Genomic DNA, 6,000 nt, shown 5'->3' on the forward strand with positions numbered 1-6,000 from the left:
CAGGAAAAGCCATAGAAATCCCCAATACGGCGCAAAGGGCTGCGCTAACCCTGGACCAGTTTACAGGCCCCCTATGCTGTAATCGCGTGATAAACTATGTGTACCCCGCTCACGGCTGCCAAACCATGTGAAAATACCCCCGCGTACCCCCTTCAATACGCGTACCCCGCTTGCGGCAGCCAAAAAACGCGTGATAATCTACTTGTGCACCACCCCCTTGAATACGCGTACCCCGCTCGTGCCTTCATAAATCATGTGAAAAAGGCCTGCCGTAACCCCGCGAATATGCGTACCGTGCACGGGCAGCCAAATCGCGTGAAAATCTCCATGCGCCTCCCCCTGCAATATGCGTACTCTGTCTGTGCCAGACAAATCGCATGGAAAAAGTCCCCCCGTGGTGTGGGCTGCCTGTGGGGCATGGTCACTGGTGTTGGGCTGCCTGCGGGGCATGGTCAAGGGTGATGGGGTGTCCCCTGTGGTGTGGGCTGCCTGCGGGGCATGATCACGGGTGTTGGGTAGTCCCCTGTGGTGCGAGCTGCCTGCGGGGCATGGTCACAAGTGTAGGGGTATCCCCTGTGGTGTGGGCTGCCTGAACACAGCCGTGCGCCACCGGACAATACTGTGTGGGAGAACTCCATTTTTGCAATTGCACAACAACAGTGGGCATCATGTGAGATGATGGCTCAGGCCGTGGAAAGGGTGGGCATTTGCATTCTCCCCCCGAAAGGCAGATGGAGCTCCAGCAGCAGGCAACGCAGTTCACGTGCCGCTCACACAGGCAGGACATGTTGGCCACCAACAGGGACCGACGGGCCGAACTGGGTGCTCTGCGCACAGCCATATATGCAGAGACACAGGCCCACAGGGATGCCCGGAGGGAAGATAACACCTCCCTCAGAGCTACTCTGGGTGCACTTGAGAAGGCCCGGAGTACACGGTCAGAACAGCAGCTGGAGCAGCTAACACGCAACAGCTCAGCTGCAGCCAACCCGTGAGGATGTCCTTGCATCACGTGAGGTGCTGCATGGGGAACTCCGGACCATCATCCTGCAGAACCAAACCTTTCATACCCGCATGTTTGTTGGCATGAAGGAGCATGCCAGGGCTTTTCGTGGTCTGCCTCCCATACCATGCACACCTTCTCATATTCCACCAGAGTGTGACAACAGCGACAGCAGTTCTCCCACGATCGGCTAGCCGGGCAGGCCATGAGCCCATGGAGGTTTTTTTTTTCTCAACATCCACGCATGTGGGTGTTGAGGTGCACCCTGCACCTCCTCCCTCCTGGGTGCTCCCCCCCCCCCGGTCAACCATGGCCATTTTTTAAATTTTATTTTCTCTTGCTTTTTTCACTTTTTCTGTCTATTGTGCATTTATGTAACAGTGTGTTGCTTTGTGTGGCATCCAAAGGCATCCACTGTGTGTTCCAGCTGGGCCCATACAGGCTTGTCTTGTGTTTGTGTCTGAGGCTTGGGGTCCAGGCACATATGCCACTCCTGCTTCCCCTTTCCATGGGCTTGCAAGGATGGCACTGTGTGACAGTAACTTACACAGAGGCATTGGGCTTCCATCAGTTGTGTGGCCAGTCTGTAGTCCAAACTGTGTATACACCCCTAGTGGGGATTCATGGTGGTTTCTCCAATGCATGGTTGATAAGTATATTACTCATTGTGCATATTTACATGTTGCTTCTTCATGTGTTACCTTGCCTGTCTCCATTGCAGATGCAGTTCATGCTGTATGCAGTACCCTGCCACATTTACCTACCAGCAACACACTGAAGATGGGAGGGGTCCATGTGGTGGCTTTCTCGGATTGTGACACTTGGGCTATTGGGTTTGGTCACTGTCTGACGTTGCCACTGTTGGGTCCTGTATTTGTGATTTGTCATGCAGGTAAATATATGGTCATGGGTACAGTTTCATTTTGATATGTAAGAGGGGATTTCTGACGGTGCACTTTGTGACAGTTGTCTCATGTGTTGTGCATTTATTTGGTTGCCTTCACATTGCATGCCATGGCATGGTGTGTCGGGCGGGTGACATGGGCTTTGGGAGGGGTTAGGTGACATACCAGTATTTGGCTGTGCCGATTTGCAAGGGGGTAGTGGATTATGCAGCATGAATGTGTGCCTTTTGGTCACACTGCATTGGGTTTCTTTAAGTAGCTAGGGATGCGCACATTGTAGCACTTCCAGGGACACATTCTCAGGTTGGTAAGGTTGCGACAGTTCACTGTCCCTTTTTCATCATCGATTGTCACCTGGTATGTGCCAGCCCTGTGTGCACTCAGCAGGGGTGGTATTTTAGGTGAAAAATGTAGCCACATGCTGGGTACGGGCTGCCTCGCCATGTGCCCTTTCCCTCCCCATGCACAGGGGCTGTGGGGGCACCAACATGTCCACCGGTATACCCCGTCGGGTTGCAACGTTGTGCAGGACACATGCTGCCACAATGATCCTGCACACTACTGGGGGCGCATATAGTAGCTGCCCACTAGAGCCGCCAAGGGAGCGGAAACGTGACTTCAGCACTTCAAATGTGCGCTCCACTATGCCCCGGGTTGCAATATGGGCTACGTTGTGTCTTACCTCGGGTGGTGTGGTGGGGTTCCGTATTGGCGTCATCATGTTGGTGCTCAGAGGGTAGGCACTGTCCCCTGGGGAGGTAATAATGGTTGGGATTAGTTGGGTTTCTCCATTTCTGTGGGTAGTGACATGCATGCATGTGCACAGGCATTTGTCTCACCAATGAGCCATGTTTCGCCATGCCTCCCAGCTTCCAGTTCCCGGTTTAGGGGTGACAGTCTGAATATGAATGTATCATGGGTGGACCCTGGATAGTTTGCGTAGACAGAGGTGATTATTCCCTTGGCATCACATACCACCGGCACATTGATGGAATGCCAGCACTTGCGGTTGCCATAAATGTGCTCAGTGGCCCTAGGTGGACGTAGAGCCACATGGGTGCAAAAAATGGCACCATGCACTTTGGGGAAGTGTGCCATCCCGTAAAAGTCCTGTACCACGGCCTGCCTTTCTGCGGGTGTTCTGGGCATGTATATGTGCCTGCGGACTGAGGGGCATGCAGTCATGATTGCCGGTGTAGGCAGCATGACTGCGTGGGCTGGGAGACGCCCCCAACTATGGCAGTTGTCTGCTGAAATGAAACAGTGGCCAAGAAATGCAGTACATTTAGCACCTTTTCCAAGGGGCTCAGTGCTTGGGAGCACAGGGTGGGTGATTTGAGGTAATCCTCCCACTCAGTGATCAGGTCTAGGATGATATGGGGTGGTAACCTGTACCTGCCATAGACCTGGTCATCGGGCATCCCAAAAAGGCTGTTCCTGGGTAAAAAAATGCAGGGCCTGGCTATCCTCCTCCTCCTGCGGTGTGTCACGACCACTGCTGCGAGGAGCGGTACATTCAATGTAGCAGTATAAGCTTGTTTGTTGTTTGCACGCTCTTTTATGCTGCACGGGGGCGCTTACTCCAGCTTTCGCCTGGCGCATGTGTTTCCGGCTTAGCTCGTCTTTTGTGGCGCACAGGTTTCGCCTGTTCGATTCCATGAATACGTGTTGTTAGCGTGCGTGTGGGTGTTGCGAGGATTTCGCTGTGGTACTTTCCCCGTAACGCCCACATTTTCACGTGTTGTTCCCCATTCTGCGTGATCTGCCCCCTTTTTAGGTATGTGCACAGTGGGCAGTGTGCGCCTTCACTGGGCGTCTCGCGCACGGCCTTCGGGATGTCGCAATGACGTGTGCCACATGCGTATTCGGCGCAGGTCACAGGTAAGCCACGCGCATCGCCTTCCATGAATCGCCAAACGGGCACTTGCGCGGCTTTCGCACGCGTGTGCTGCGATTTTCACGCTTGCGCCCACATTAATTCCATGAATTACCCCCTAAAAAAAATTAAGACCTACCAAGGGATGTAAATAAACCCTTCCTAAATGTGCCACTAGGGGCCAGTGTTGGCTAGGGAATGGAAGACTAGCAGTTACCCAGAAAGCAATAGTAGCAAGAAAGATAGTGATTCATAACCAAGTAAAGTGGCCATCGTGCCATATAGATTAGCCGTAAAATATAAGTGAAACTCCAAAGGAAAGGAAATTTCACTGAAGAAATGACGCCATACAAGAGCCTATAGCAGGATGTTATATAATAAATATTGCAAATAAAACTAATATTGAAAAGCCCTATTTGTGCAGAAGCGGGTGATGTAAGAGCAAAGTTTTGCAATGGAAATGTGAGAGCCTGTGACAGGGTCACGAGTAAAGCATGGAAATCCCAGATCATGCACATTAAAAAAGGAGGAAAAACCTGGGGGGGATGAGGGGGGAGGCACAATAGAATAATAAAACACTTAATTAACAAAAGACCCCACTGTGCCTCCCCGCCCCCTCTCCTCCCATGTAGACCCCAAATGAAATCTGCAAAACCACAGGAGCAGCTCGAACGAGGCACCCGCCAAAACGCTTAACCCCCGCTAAATATATATATATGACCTCCATCAAAATAACAGTGCCCCTCCCTTACAGATACAGGACAGTAACCCCAGCCCCCCCCCCCCCTTAACAGGATAGTGCCCACCCCCTCCGTCATCCCCACTCCCACTAAAAAGAGGCAACAGTACCCGCACTTCTCAAACATCCCAGGACAGCACCTGAAAGAAGCAATTGCCCCCCCTTTACAAGAACATCAGTCACCCCCAGAAGTAGAGCCCCCTACAACCTGCACTGCAAGGACGAGCAGTGCCCCCCCAATAAAGACGAGCCCTACCCCCACAGCTACCCCAATCCCTTCCCTCCCCACCCCCACATGTCCCCCAGACACAGCCCCCCCTTACCTGCTGCCGGGCTCCGCTGCTCTCAGTCCCCTCCTGCCCCCGGGGGGATCCGCAGCTCCTCCTCGGTCCTCCATGTACTGAAGAAGGGCCGCAGGGTGCGGGGAAAGGAGGCCCCCGGAAAGTGAAGAGCAGAGCCCGGTCCTGAGCATCGTAGACCGAGAGCCTGCCCGCCTCATAGTCCAGGAAGAGGCCCAGGACCCCGGGGGAACGCAAGGGGTCACGGGGGTGGAAGGGGAGGTGAGAGCCTCGTATTCACCATCACAGAGCCCCACTGTCCAGAGTCCCCCCTCAGGTGATGCTGTGATCCCCACCTTCCTGGGCACAGACTCATCACAAACCCCCAGCTCCCAGCCCGTGCTGCCCCCCACCTCCAAGTAATGCCTCCCGGAGCTCAGCCCCTCCCTCCCCAGGACACAAGGGTGATGAATCTCTGGGGGGTGTCGGGCAGGTCCTGGGCTCGGGCTCCGCGTCTCACGCTTCTCCCGTCCGCGGACACAATGAGCCCGGGATGAGCGGGGCCAGGAGGATCCAGAGTCACCTCACCTGCAAGAGAGAAGCCCGGCTCAGAAACCAGCCAATCACAGGGCGCCAACAGCCTGTCAATCACACCCACAGCGAGAGCTCAGCCAATCACAGCCTCCGGTCCCCAGACACCTGCAGACTCTGCCCACAGCCCAGGGGGAATGGGGCTGTTCCTCGATTCTTAAATGAAACCCGAAGTGACCCCCAAGTTCAACAGATAACGGGGAGAGCTCTCCACCTCCCCAGAGACGAGACAGCAGAGAAGAGAGTGGGAGGGAGAGGGACACAGAAGAGAGGCAGGCAGGGAGGAGACAGGCGGGTGCAAGAGATCTGCAGGGAAAAGGCGGAGAGAGAAGACAGCAGAGAAGCAGAGAGGAGAGTGGGAGGGAGAGCGACACAGAAGAGACAGGCAGGGAGGAGACAGGGAGACGGGTACAAGAGATCTGCAGGGAAAGAGGGAGAGACAGCAGAGAAGAGGCACTGACAGAACAGAGAGACAGACAGTGGAGAGACTCAGAAAGGTAGACTGAAAAACAAGCATAGAGGAGACTGACAATGTCGGATATAAATAAATAAATATTGCAGATTAAAGACAGAAAAGAGAGAGCAATAACGACAGAGTAAGAGACACG

At 54.0% G+C, this 6,000-nt stretch overlaps 1 long non-coding RNA gene across 1 annotated transcript in view; it reads right to left on the reverse strand.

The window, feature by feature from the left end:
* LOC138521888 (uncharacterized) overlaps nt 1-5,643 on the reverse strand; it is a 502,654-nt gene extending 497,011 nt beyond the window's left edge. Inside the window, exon 1 of the long non-coding RNA XR_011283158.1 lies at nt 4,847-5,643. This is a non-coding gene — a long non-coding RNA (uncharacterized lncRNA). The remainder of the gene's footprint in view (nt 1-4,846) is intronic.
* Nucleotides 5,644-6,000: the final 357 nt, after the last annotated feature.

This window comes from Ambystoma mexicanum, chromosome 13 (genome assembly GCF_040938575.1).
Source record: "Ambystoma mexicanum isolate Mex_15411 chromosome 13, UKY_AmexF1_1, whole genome shotgun sequence".
Classification (NCBI taxonomy): Eukaryota; Metazoa; Chordata; class Amphibia; order Caudata; family Ambystomatidae; genus Ambystoma; species Ambystoma mexicanum.